Raw genomic sequence first — 12,666 nt, 5'->3', positions numbered from 1 at the left:
ATATAATCCCAACACTGCCCTGGGGTGGGGGTCCTTCACATGACACCCTCTCTTTTTTGCACAGATATTTAAAGAGAAAGATAAACTATGGGGAGTTTTTTTTGTTCTTTTTCCTTGCTCTTGTCACTGCCACCAACATAGAGATAGCAGGTGAAGAAATGGGGGGGAAAATCAGCTAAGCCCACAACCCTCATCCTATTAGGGATGTACAGTGTATCGCACGAGTCTGATGTCCAGTCAGAAGCCCACTAGTTCACTCCAAAGCTAACAGTGCTTTAGCTACATACCCCTTGAAGATTCATTTGGAATATCAAAGGTGGGGTTCTTTTCATTCCTGTGGTGTCTGGGGTTGGGGTAGAATTGCACTGAGTAATTGACAGGCCCACCTTCTAATTTTCAGACCCATTACAAGAAGATCACCCATTGCTGTGGTGGGAATAGGAGCTCCCTGTTTTTCTGACTCCCATTGCTTCTAACCCACTCAAATCTATAGATGGTACAGTAGTGTGTGTGTGTGTGTGTGGGGGGGGGGGGTCAGTTTGGAAAGTTGCCCAATTTTATATTATTATATCCACAATAAATTGCAGTTCCTTGATATAAAGTTTTGATATGGTTGTCCCATTAAAGAATGTTAAAAATGCTTCTCTCCAGATTATAATAAATGCACCTTTTCCTTGAGGTAATTCATTTACTGGGTTGTTGTATGTCTTTCAACATGTATGTATGTCATTTACTACGGTATTATACTCTGCCCTACCCTCAAACTTCAGGATAGCTTACAATTAAATATTAAAAATACATAGTAAATAGAACTTTGAGAACCAGCGCGTTGCAGTGTTACAATACTAGCTAAGGAGTGTGGTAAACCAGGATTCAGATCTGCACTATGAAAACCTTGCAAAAGTTACATTTTCTCAGCCTCAGAAAAGACAAACTCTTTTGAACAAGAAAACTCCACAACAGGTTCATCTTAGGGTTACCATAAGTCAGAGACAATTTGCAAGCACACAACAAATAGCAAAAATAATTTTGGCCTTCTTATTCAGTTTTCACATTCAAAACATCTTAATTGATTTACTGATTCAAAGGAAGAAGTATACTTATAAATAAAATGTAAATGTTCCTAATATGGAACTACAAGAAATTTGTTTGACTAGGACCTCATGTAATTTCAAGTAGCCACATGATGCAGCCTATAAACACTTTGGATGAAGCTACAGATTGATCAACTAGCTGCATTAAAGTTTACATCAGAACGTATATAATGATGATTCTACACAAGAGATTATTATGATGATACAACATTAGGTATAACACAATTGAAGACTATATACTGAATAGCACTGATTCAGCCTTTGGACTGAAAAAGATTACTATCTCCTGTTACAAACTATAATAATTAGTATGAATTCAAAAATTGCATAAACAGATATTTGCTGGTGCAATGTGATTTCATCATCCACTCTGCCCCTTGTATTCTCTCCGCCACATCTGCTACCAAAATTCCTCCACCTGTAATTTGAGAGGTAGGAGAGAGGCTGTTCTACCAAAGGCATCCTTTTTTCAGTGAATAGATACCATTGGGTTTCATCCATAAACTGGCTATTAGACATAACACATTAAACTAGATTCTACTGACCATTTGCATACTTTTTACATATTCTTTTGACTCTGCTGTAGCTTTTACAGAAAGTCCTAATGTCGGTCAATAGCTAAAAATAATAGCTACAGCATACTATAAATATCTTTGTGTGAGTCTGCAACACAATGTCTTGGGAAAACCAGAAGACAAGACATCACAGGTTGCTTTTAACATGAGTGGAATAAACATAAACTTGATGCATTTCTCCTTTTTTTCTATCCAGCTTTTAAACTTGATGGATTTAGCAATAAGCACTGATTGTATTTGATATTTTATTTTGTTTTATTTTTATTCTGAAGTGAAATGTCCGTTTTGGCAGAGAATGTGACTTTTACGTGCCTGTCTAATGGGATTTATTTCACATAAATATTTGTTCCCCACCACCACCAAAGATTATATACCTTGTAATTTAATATTTCTTGAAGTACTTCTACTCTTCCTTCTGTATTAGCCAGGTTGAAATAAACAAGCTGGTAGTACAACTGCACTGTTAATGCTACCTTGTCTAAAAGAGGCGACATCTCTCTAAGCTTTCCTGCTGTACATCTTGCTGTTCTTTAATAGAAGTTCAACTCCAGAAATAGATATTTTCTATCTTATCACTCAAAGCTGTGCCAGACATGAGCCGCTACTTCTTCAATCGCTTTCTGGATTCTCCTCCTGTGCAGTATTAGCTTTGTTTTAAGCACTGCTGTGTTACTTACTGTGCTTCCCCTAGTGACTGAAATGCACAGCCAAAAGAAAGAAACCAGAAACCAGTTCAAAATGTAGTTTGCATAAATTGATTCCTTCTTATAATTAGCTTCTCTGCATCAACACCTACTGAGTATGACATGTTGGTACAACTTTACTAAAAGAGTTTCCTTCAGAGAACATAGGCCATGACAGCTGAATAGCTCCTTCCTACTGGTTAATTCCTCCTTTCATTACTTTATACATTTTTAATCACTTGTGGCAACCAAAGAGCAAAACCATGGTATCTGCATAGTCACTGTATTGTAGTAATTCAAACAGCCATTGCAGCAGTCATCCATAGGGTCCATATCACTATTTTAGAATTTTTCACTGCCTGTCCTCAAGGAGCCTATTAGACCCTGCCCTTTGTCATATTTCCAAAGTGCAGACATTGATCAGACCTGGAACTACCTAACTTCTAAAGGCTTAATGTGATATGTGCCTTCAGATCACACCACCTGTGTTGTCTTCTGAAATCATAGGGCTCAATTCCAAGATAAACAGCGATAGCTTGGTGTATCCTGCTAATGGGTTAGACAGAGCCTGAATAGAAATCAAATATATTTAACATTTAGTGTGATGTCTAGGCTCTTCCTTTCCTCTCCTTTGCTTTAGTTTCCTGTTTAGGCTTACCCTATAGTGTAGAGTCCTCCATTTGTATTAGTTTTGAAGTGGAGCTTTAAAAAACCCCTAGAGGCCAGTCTCAGTTGGTCCAGTCCATTTTACTCACAGAACCTTTTTTGCAAAGTCTTCCCATTCTTGCCTTTTTGAGCCATAGAGCAGGAAGCCGGGATTTTGTCTGGAAATCTTTGGCCCCAGCAATTCAAACAGGCATTCTCAGCACATACAACCTGTACAGCAAGTACAACAGTATAGCACAGCAGTACAAGCCTGTTCTACTCAGTTCTGTACAGTACCCAACAGTCCCAGCGACCCCAGAAACCCGGAGCCAGCCCAAGTTTCATAAAGAGGAAATCAAGTCCTTTTGCATCAGGAACCTCCAAAATCCCCAAAAGATGTCTGCATTCAACAAATTCTTCCTTCGTAATGTACTGTTTTAAGTTACCGTTTTAATTGCCCTGGGTGGAGTAAACCCTATGCTCCTTTGTTCCCCAGTAAACTTATTTTGGTTAACTTTAATCCTGTCTAAAGTGCCTTTGTGTTAAGGACCAGATTTCACCAGAGGGTATTCTGACAGCCTCCAAGAAAGCCAGACATTATAGTTTTCCTTTTTGACTCGGGCGTGCCATCACATATAGCATTAATTTTAATGGCATATCTAAGTCTGTGTCGAACATTATGTCTATAATGAGTTTTCCCACACTGCAAAAAATATTTTTCCATTGTTTCTATTCTAGACTTCTTTGTCCAGTATGTTTAACGTTTTACCAAGCTGCCTCCTACTTATAAACTACAGTGTTCCCTCACTTATCGCTGGGGTTACATTCCAGGACCACCCGCAATAAGTGAAAATCCGCAAAGTAGGGGCACTATATTTATTTTAATATTTATACATTATTTTAGTAGTTATACACTATTTTAAGTCTTTATCAACCAATTGTGTGTTGATAAATTGTCTCCTCCTCCTCCCGTTGCCACGTGGGCTCATTTCCTCTCTTTGGCTTCTCCTTTCTCCCTTCCTTAGGCTGTAAATTGTAATTTTTTATGATTTATAATAGTCTTTTAGAGTTTATTGAAAAACCGTGAAACAGCGAATCTGCAAAAAGTGAACCGTGAAGTAGTGAGGGAACACTGTACATGCTGTTCAACTGGGCTACAACTACTGACTCAAAGAGAAGAAAACTGAATGCACACAAGGTGTTATAACATCGGACTCCTGGGTTGTTTGGCTGCACTATGCTATAGAGTTCTTATTACTCTCCCCTTACAAGCTTTATCAGGGAAGTCAAGACTCTTCCTCAAGTGCAATGTGGAGCCCATCTCTGTACCATCAATTCTATGCAGTTCTTCTCCTGTTACTTCATTGTGTCCAAGAATGACAGGGAACTTCATCCTGTCTTGCACCATTAGGGTGTTAGTACTGTATTCCCAAACAGCTCAGGCATATGAAGTTTATCACACTGCATTCCATTCTTCCCCTAAAGCAAGAACACTTAGTGATGTTGGATTTGAAAGACACTTAGGCCCCTTTCACACAGCTATATAAAATTGAACTGGATAATATGCCAGTGTGGATTCAAATAATCCAATTCAAAGCAAATATTGTGGATTATCTGCATTGATATTCTGGGTTATATGGCTGTGTGGAGGGGCCCTTACTTTCATATTGAAATCTGACTATTGGATCAGATGCTTCCTTGTTTTACTGTGGGAAGAAGAGCCTGTTGGTTTGTTAAACTAAGCAAAGTTTTGTCTTAATCCATGACGTGTAGTTCAATCATAATTCCAACTTGTTATTAGTTTAAAGTGAAACTGTAATCAGCTAATGCCCTGCAAATTGCATAGCAGGAGGTGAAATGCTTAGTGTGCGATCCCAGCAGTTTATGTAGGATCATTTGCTTTGGACCACATAGAATGGAGTCATGATTTAGCATTACATGTGAATAAACCATAACCAAGTCCCCTATCAGTGTCCTGATTTTTCATTTAATTCTACTCTTAAGCTTAATGGCAACTAATGAAAAAGCTGTTTCAGCTATTCCAGCTGTTCAAGTCTTATTTTCCAAAATGGATTTGCACCACAGCACCCTCCTACTTTGGATTGTTAAGTGATGTTGATGAGCTTATATAAAGCATAAAGCATAACTGATGCAGAACACCACACAAGAGAATAAAACAGGGTACATATTTTATTTTATACAAGTTTATATAGAAACCAATAACTGCTTGGTAAGCATAGAAGTGTCAGGAGATATAATGACATCATTTGGAATCGCTGTTCCAGGAGGGAGAGGGAAATGGGGGAGAGGGCATGGGTAACGAACGGGTGATACACATCTAAAGCGTCATTTAAGGTAAAGTGACTTTTGGAACAATGTATATCGAGATAAGATATTTGTATGGCAAACATCTGTTAATTGAATGGATGGATCAATAAAATGAAAAAGTAAAAAAAGGGGGGGGGAAAGAAGACACAATAAAAAAGAATTATCAGGAGATAGATCAGATTTGATAGATACTGTACAAAAACATATTTTGCACATAGATTAGCATCATCTTCCTATAATGGTGGAATTGTGTGCTCCTATGAAGCAAGAGGCTACTAGCATTGCTACTGTTAGGATCTTCCACACATCAGACAGACAGTCGTTGGTAAGCCAGACTAAATATGCCAAACAGCTACTGAGCATCAAGAGCAGTGTGTATTTGGTAGAGTGGAAATGGGTGACTGGTAGAATAAAAGTTGACAAACTGATAGAATACAAAGTAAAACTCTTCAGCAACTTATATGTAGGGGCAAAGAGAATTACTATAATAATTAAGTCAAAGAAATAGAAGACAACATCAATAGAAGACTTCCATAAGATCTGAAAAATTAAAGAGAAATTCTACCAAATAGTTAGGATCCCATATGACCAACAGATAAACACATATGATCAGAACAAAATTAAAAGTTTATGAAAACAATACACTTTGAACTGGAATCAAGTTCCTCCAGGATAGTATTTAAAAAATAACCCCAACATTTTTGAAAGCAAGGTGGAAACGGATCTCAAGGCACTTGAAATAAAAGGAATCACCAGTAATGGATGGTATACCAAAAGAGCTGTTCCAAGCTAGAGAGAAGAAATCCATTCAAATTCTAACAAATATCTGACAACAATAATGGAAAACATTCAATAACAATCCCACCCCTTACAAAGACTTTGCTCTGATTTCCTACTCAAGGAAGATGATGATCAAGATTTTACAAGAAAGACTTTTATCATATATGGAGCAAAAAAGCCAGATGTCTAGAAAAGAAAGAGGCATAAGGAATATTTTGCAAACACTGAAGAATTGCAGAAGAGAAGCAATCTATGTTTTTATATTATAGCAGTGTTTGATTGTGTATATCCATTTTAGCAGGATACAACATATCTGCAAAGTCTGCAAATTCATCTTTCATTAGAACAAGGCCACATGATATGTTAGAATTGTATTGTTGTGTTGTCAATTACTGGAATCACTGGGTCATTGTGAGGTTTTTTTGGATGTATGATCATGTTCCAGGAGCATTCTCTCCTGATATTTTGCCTGCATCTGTGGTTGACATCTTCAGAGGTTATGACAAAACAATAAAAGCCAGAAGTGTCTTAGAATAAATGTGTATTTTTAGAGGCCTGTAATTCATAGCAGATATAATGGAGCAAGCAATGAAACAGCCCATTCCAATCTGTCTGAATTTTTATTTTTAGGCTTCCTGTTTGTTTTGACATCAGCAGAAGATATACCTTGGTGTTATACGAAAACCAGATCAAATGCATTTCTGTCCTCATCCCATCCAGGTAGTTTACTGCTAAACATATTCTCCTTTTCAATTTATGCAGGTAATAATTTTATCTCTTCCTGGAAAATCAAACCATATCTCTAGCTGTATCAGTTACTGCTCTGTACTGAATGTCCATTCTTTGCCAATAAATGATTTATTAAGGCATGGTTACTCTAATTACCATCATAATAATCTTAACTAACCCAGATGTTCACTGTGTACTAACAAATGGTGAATAGCATATAAAGTATTAATAAAATATTGCTACAGTATTAAATTATTGGAATTCTTTGCACACATGCCAAAAGTAAGCATTATAATCTGAAGCATGGCATATAAATAACATAACATATTTATCATGGGGGGGAAGAAATAATACTAGGTTTCATCTTTTTACCATATAGGCACAATAGTAGGTTTTTATTGCTACTATACTGTTCTTCCCCAAGTACCTAATATTGGGAACAATTTGTGTTCATATTTATGTGGGTTTAAGTTCTGAATTTTAACTGAATTGTTTAATACCAATGATATTTAATTCTGTTTTAATGTTTGTACATTTGTAAATTTTAAACTGTATTGAGATGCTTTTAATCTAAGCTGCTTTGAGTTTCCTTGTAGAGACAAAAAGTGGGGTATAAATAAACATAACAACAACAACTTACTCCAAAATTTCACTTTCAATCCTAGCCAAACACAGAACATGTTCAACTATTCTCCCAACTCAGTTTTTCCTTTAGATTTAACTCTTTCCTCAAAGTGTGTGAATTTTGTGAACAAGATTCCCATTTCAACTACAACAATGAATGGATTGAGTTACAATTGTTGGTAAGTTTCAAAACTCATATTAGTATTACATCTTAGCACTGTGACCATTTAAAACAGAGCTTATCAAATTGTGCTCCTTCAGCTGTGTTGGACTTCAGCTCCCACAATTCTTAAAAGCTGGCTGGGATTTTTGGGAGCTGAAGTCCAAAACACTTGGAGGAGCAGAGTTTGAGAAATATTGATTTAGGCTAATCATTAGACTGACATCTGCACATACACAACATGCTTGCATCTTGTCATATTGTAAGCTATAATATAATTATAGAATACATCTGGATTGTTCATTAATATTTTATTACAAATTAAAATACTTGAAGTAATTTTACTATTATCAGTATTGATAGTTTTTAGATGCTATGTGAATGCCTTTTGTTCATCCATTTTTTCATTATTGTGTTTATTATAATTACTGTATTTTACATTTTACTTTTTATATTAAGGTTATTTTACCTATTTCTTCTGATGATGTATTTAATACTATTTTATCCTGTCTTTTTATGACACAGGAGCGGTGGAGCAGCGGGTTAAACTGCTGAACTGTTGAACTTGCTAACTGAAAGGTTGGTGGTTCAAATCCGGGGAGTGGGGTGAGCTCCCTCTGTTAGCCCGCTTCTGCCAACCTAGCAGTTTCAAAACATGCAAATGTGAGTATATCAATAGGTACCGCTCCGGCTGGAAGGTTACAGTGCTCTATGCAGTTGTGCTGGCCACACGACCTTGGAGGTGTCTACGGACAATGCTGGCTCTTCAGCTTAGAAATGCACCAACCCTCAGAGTCGGACATGACTAGACTTAATGTCAGGGGAATCATCGTCTCACTCGTTCAGTCGTTTTCGACTCTTTGTGACCTCATGGACCAGTCCACGCCAGAGCTCCCTGTCGGCCGTCACCGCCCCCAGTTCCTTCAAGGACGAGCCAGTCATTTCAAGGATACCGTCCATCCATCTCGTCCTTGGTCGGCCTCTCTTCCTTTTTCCTTCCATTTTCCCCAGCATCATGATCTTCCCCAAGCTTTCCTGTCTCCTCATGATGTGGCCAAAATACGTCAACTTTGCCTCTAATATCCTTCCCTCCAGTGAGCAGTCGGGCATTATTTCCTGGAGGATGGACTGGTTGGTTCTTTTTGCGGTCCAAGGCACTCTCAGGATTTTCCTCCAGCACCAGAGTTCAAAAGCGTCTATCTTCCTTCGCTCAGCCTTCCTTATGGTCCAGCTCTCGCATCCATAGGTTACTATGGGAAATACCATTGCTTTGACTATGCAGAACTTCGTTGCCAGTGTGATGTCTCTGCTTTTCAGTATTTTATCGAGGTTGGCCATTGCTCTCCTCCCAAGAAGTAAACTTCTGATTTCCTGGCTGCAGTCTGCATCTGCAGTGATCTTCGCGCCTCAAAATATAAAGTCTGTCACTGCCTCCATGTTTTCTCACTCTATTTGCCAGTTGTCAATCGGTCTGGTTGCCATGATCTTGGTTTTCTTGATGTTTAACTGCAGCCCAGCTTTTGCACTTTCTTCTTTCACCTTGGTGATAAGGCTCCTCAGCTCTTCCTCACTTTCAGCCATCAGAGTGGTATCATCTGCATACCTAAGGTTGTTAATGTTTCTTCCAGAAATTTTAAGTCCAGCCCCTCAATCCCCGCATGTCGCATGATGTGTTCTGCGTACACGTTGAATACGTAGGGTGATAGTATACAGCCCTGCCATACTCCTTTCCCAATCTTGAACCAGTCTGTTGTTCCGTGGTCTGTTCTTACTGTGGCTACTTGGTCTTTATACAGATTTCTCAGGAGACAGACAAGGTGACTTGGTATCCCCATACCATCAAGCACATTCCATAGTTTATTATGATCCACACAGTCGAAGGCTTTAGAATAGTCAATAAAGCAGAAGTAGATGTTTTTCTGAAACTCCCTGGCTTCCTCCATTATCCAGCAGATATTGGCAATTTGGCCTCTCGTTCCTCTGCCTTTTCTGAACCCAGTTTGGACATCTGGCAACTCTCGCTCCATGTATTGCTGGAGTCTGCCTTGCAGGATCTTGAGCATTACCTTACTGGCATGGGAAATAAGTGCCACTGTACGGAAGTTTGAGCATTCTTTAGCATTTCCCTTTTTTGGTATGGGGATATAAATTGATTTTTTCCAATCTGATGGCCATTCTTGTGTTTTCCATATTTGCTGGCATATGACATGCATCACCTTGACAGCATCATCTTTCATGATTTTAAACAGTTCAGCTGGAATCCCATTGTCTCCTGCTGCCTTGTTGTTAGCAATGCTTCTTAAGGCCCATTCAACCTCACTCCTCAGGATGCCTGGTTCTAATTCACTCACCACACCGTCAAAGCTATCCTCTATATTATTATCCCTCCTATACAGATCTTCTGTATATTCCCGCCACCTTTTCTTGATTTCTTCAGCTTCTGTTAGGTCCTTGCCATCTTTGTTTTTGATCATACCCATTTTTGCCTGAAATTTGCCTCCAATGTTTCTGATTTTCTGGAAGAGGTCTCTTGTCCTTCCTATTCTATTGTCTTCTTCCACTTCCATGCATTGCTTGTTTAAAAATAGTTCCTTGTCTCTCCTGGCTAACCTCTGGAATTGTTCATTTAGTTGGGCATATCTCCCCCTATCACTGTTTCCTTTTGCCTTCCTTCTTTATTGGGCTACTTCCAGTGTCTCAGCAGACAACCATTTTGCCTTCTTGGTTTTCTTTTTCTTTGGGACGTACTTTGTTGCTGCCTCCTGAACAATGTTGTGAACCTCTGTCCATAGTTCTTCTGGGACTCTATTTATCAAGTCTAGTCCCTGAAATCTATTCTTCACTTCCACTGCATATTCATTAGGAATATTTGTGAGATCATATCTAGTTGGTCTGTGTATTCAGGGGAATACCTTTACCTTTTACTTTTTATGTCACAAATTCAACACTAGGAGTCCCTGTAGGATGAACTGAAAAGACTGCTTTCAATTATGAGGTGAAGGGGGGGGGGGGGCAGTCTAATTTTCCACCTCAGATAACTGCATCCATATGAAAAACCTGAAAAAACTTTCACCTCACAACCTCTGAGGATACCTGCCATAGATGTGGGCAAAACGTCAGGAGAGAATACTTCTGGAACATGACCATACAGCTCGGAAAACACACAACAACTCCACTTTCTAAGTTATTCAATTCCTTTGACTTAGATATTGCTTTGTGTTTCAGGAAGGTACAACAAATATTAGTTGACACCATCAGTGTGATGCTGTTTCCCATATTCAAAAATAGTCTTTCTACTTTTAACCTAGCCTTATTTTGCGCTTTGAGGGCATTCATGAATATGGATACAATAAATTAATTAGCATACTTAAAGATCTCTTCTTGAATCTTTAATTTGTTTTGTTTTCAGATAGGTATGGGAGTATACAACACCAAAGTTGTTTTTACCCAAGAAATAACTGAATGCTATCACTCCAGAGACCTCATTATAAACTACTTTGTTATTTTTAAAAAATATCTTGTGATTTAGGAGTCCATGCCACATGATTTCTAATTGTCTGCCTTGGTTCTTCCCTCTTGTGAGTAGTGATTCAAGCATGGAAAATTTTTAAGAAAATGACAATATGTCTCCTGACTATCATTTGGAAGTCATCATGTTCTTGAAGAGATATACTTGCATGCAACGTGTTCACACCAAATTAAACTGCAAAAATAATTTAGTCCAGCTGTCAAATTCCCGGTTTCTCTGCCTACATTACTAAGGTAATAGCATATTTCACAGTGACTTGATATAGATAACAATATAGAAATAAAGCACTGGTCTATAAGGTAGAGCTTGACAAATTACTTTTTAAAAATAATGTATTCCCATTACTACTCGTGGTATTTAGCCCTGTGTCAGGCTATAGGGAAGAGGGCCTGCCCCCACCCTGCCCTTTAGTCCTAAAAGGCCTCTCAGGAGAGACTCAGCCCTGTCTCGCGCTCTTGGGAAGAGGCCCTGCCCCTGCCTTGCCCTTTAATCCTAAAAGGCCTCTCAGGAGAGGTATAGAGGCTCAGCCCTGTTATGGGCTCTTGGAAGGAGGCCCTGCCCCCTTCCCTAGCTCTGCCCTCTGTGTTCCAACAAGCGCCTCAGGAGAGGTATAGATTCTCAGCCCTGTCTCGGGCTCTTGGGAAGAAGACACGCACACTCTTCTAGCTCCACCCTGTGTCCTAACAGGTTCCATCACCGCCCCCTGGATCGCTGCAGCTCCCACCAGGGGGCGGTAGCGCCCACTTTGGGAATCACTGGTGTAGATGAACGGCAAACTACATGTTACATAACATATTAAATCCAAGCTATGGTTTATGGCCTCATCTACAACCACAGTGTAAAACTAGAATGACATATCCACAAATTTTGGTTTGGCCAATAATGGGACCTTCAATGTTGAATTAATTACCACCTTAATTTATCATCTCTATCCACTTATAAATGAAAGATAAGGGAACTCCCTACCTCTCAAGATCTCCTGAAAACTGGATGAATTTTATTCTGGTTTTTGTTTACTATGGCCAACTTTCTTTTTGGTATTATGTCACAGGGTATTACATTTTTTAAGTAATCTTTTTATTATTATATTTTAGAATTATTAATTTCCATAGAATCATAGAATCAAAGGGTTGGAAATTAATAAGATAATCCTAAAATATAATAATAAAAAGTGATTGGGCATCTAGTCCAATCCCCCACTCACTGTATCCTCAAAAGCTTCACCATAGTGGCCCCAAATATAATACATGCTGCTGTCATTTTCTTTACTATCAATAGGTTGAGTTTCCTTTATCCAAAATGCTTGGGATCAGAGGTTTTCTGGATTTTTTTTGCGGGGGGGGATACCTTTATTTGCATGTACATAATAAATGAGGGATGAGGGGAAAGGGGCGAGTTACACATCCAACCCACACTGAGTTTTTCTCAAGGAGTCATACTCCCACCACTGTCAGAAATTTGATTTGAGAACAGGAAGGGAGGAGGGGTTTGGGTTTTGTAAAAAGCAGACATCAGGGGG

At 38.6% G+C, this 12,666-nt stretch overlaps 1 protein-coding gene across 4 annotated transcripts in view; it reads right to left on the bottom strand.

Annotated features, from left to right (window-relative positions):
• cacnb2 (calcium voltage-gated channel auxiliary subunit beta 2) overlaps positions 1–12,666 on the bottom strand; it is a 173,187-nt gene that overhangs the window by 71,638 nt on the left and 88,883 nt on the right. The gene's annotated exons all lie outside the window — the stretch shown is intronic.

The sequence above is a fragment of the Anolis carolinensis genome, chromosome 6, assembly GCF_035594765.1.
Source record: "Anolis carolinensis isolate JA03-04 chromosome 6, rAnoCar3.1.pri, whole genome shotgun sequence".
Classification (NCBI taxonomy): Eukaryota; Metazoa; Chordata; class Lepidosauria; order Squamata; family Dactyloidae; genus Anolis; species Anolis carolinensis.
The sequence above is the reverse complement of the archived record's forward strand: the minus strand, read 5'-3'. Positions and strand labels throughout refer to the sequence as shown.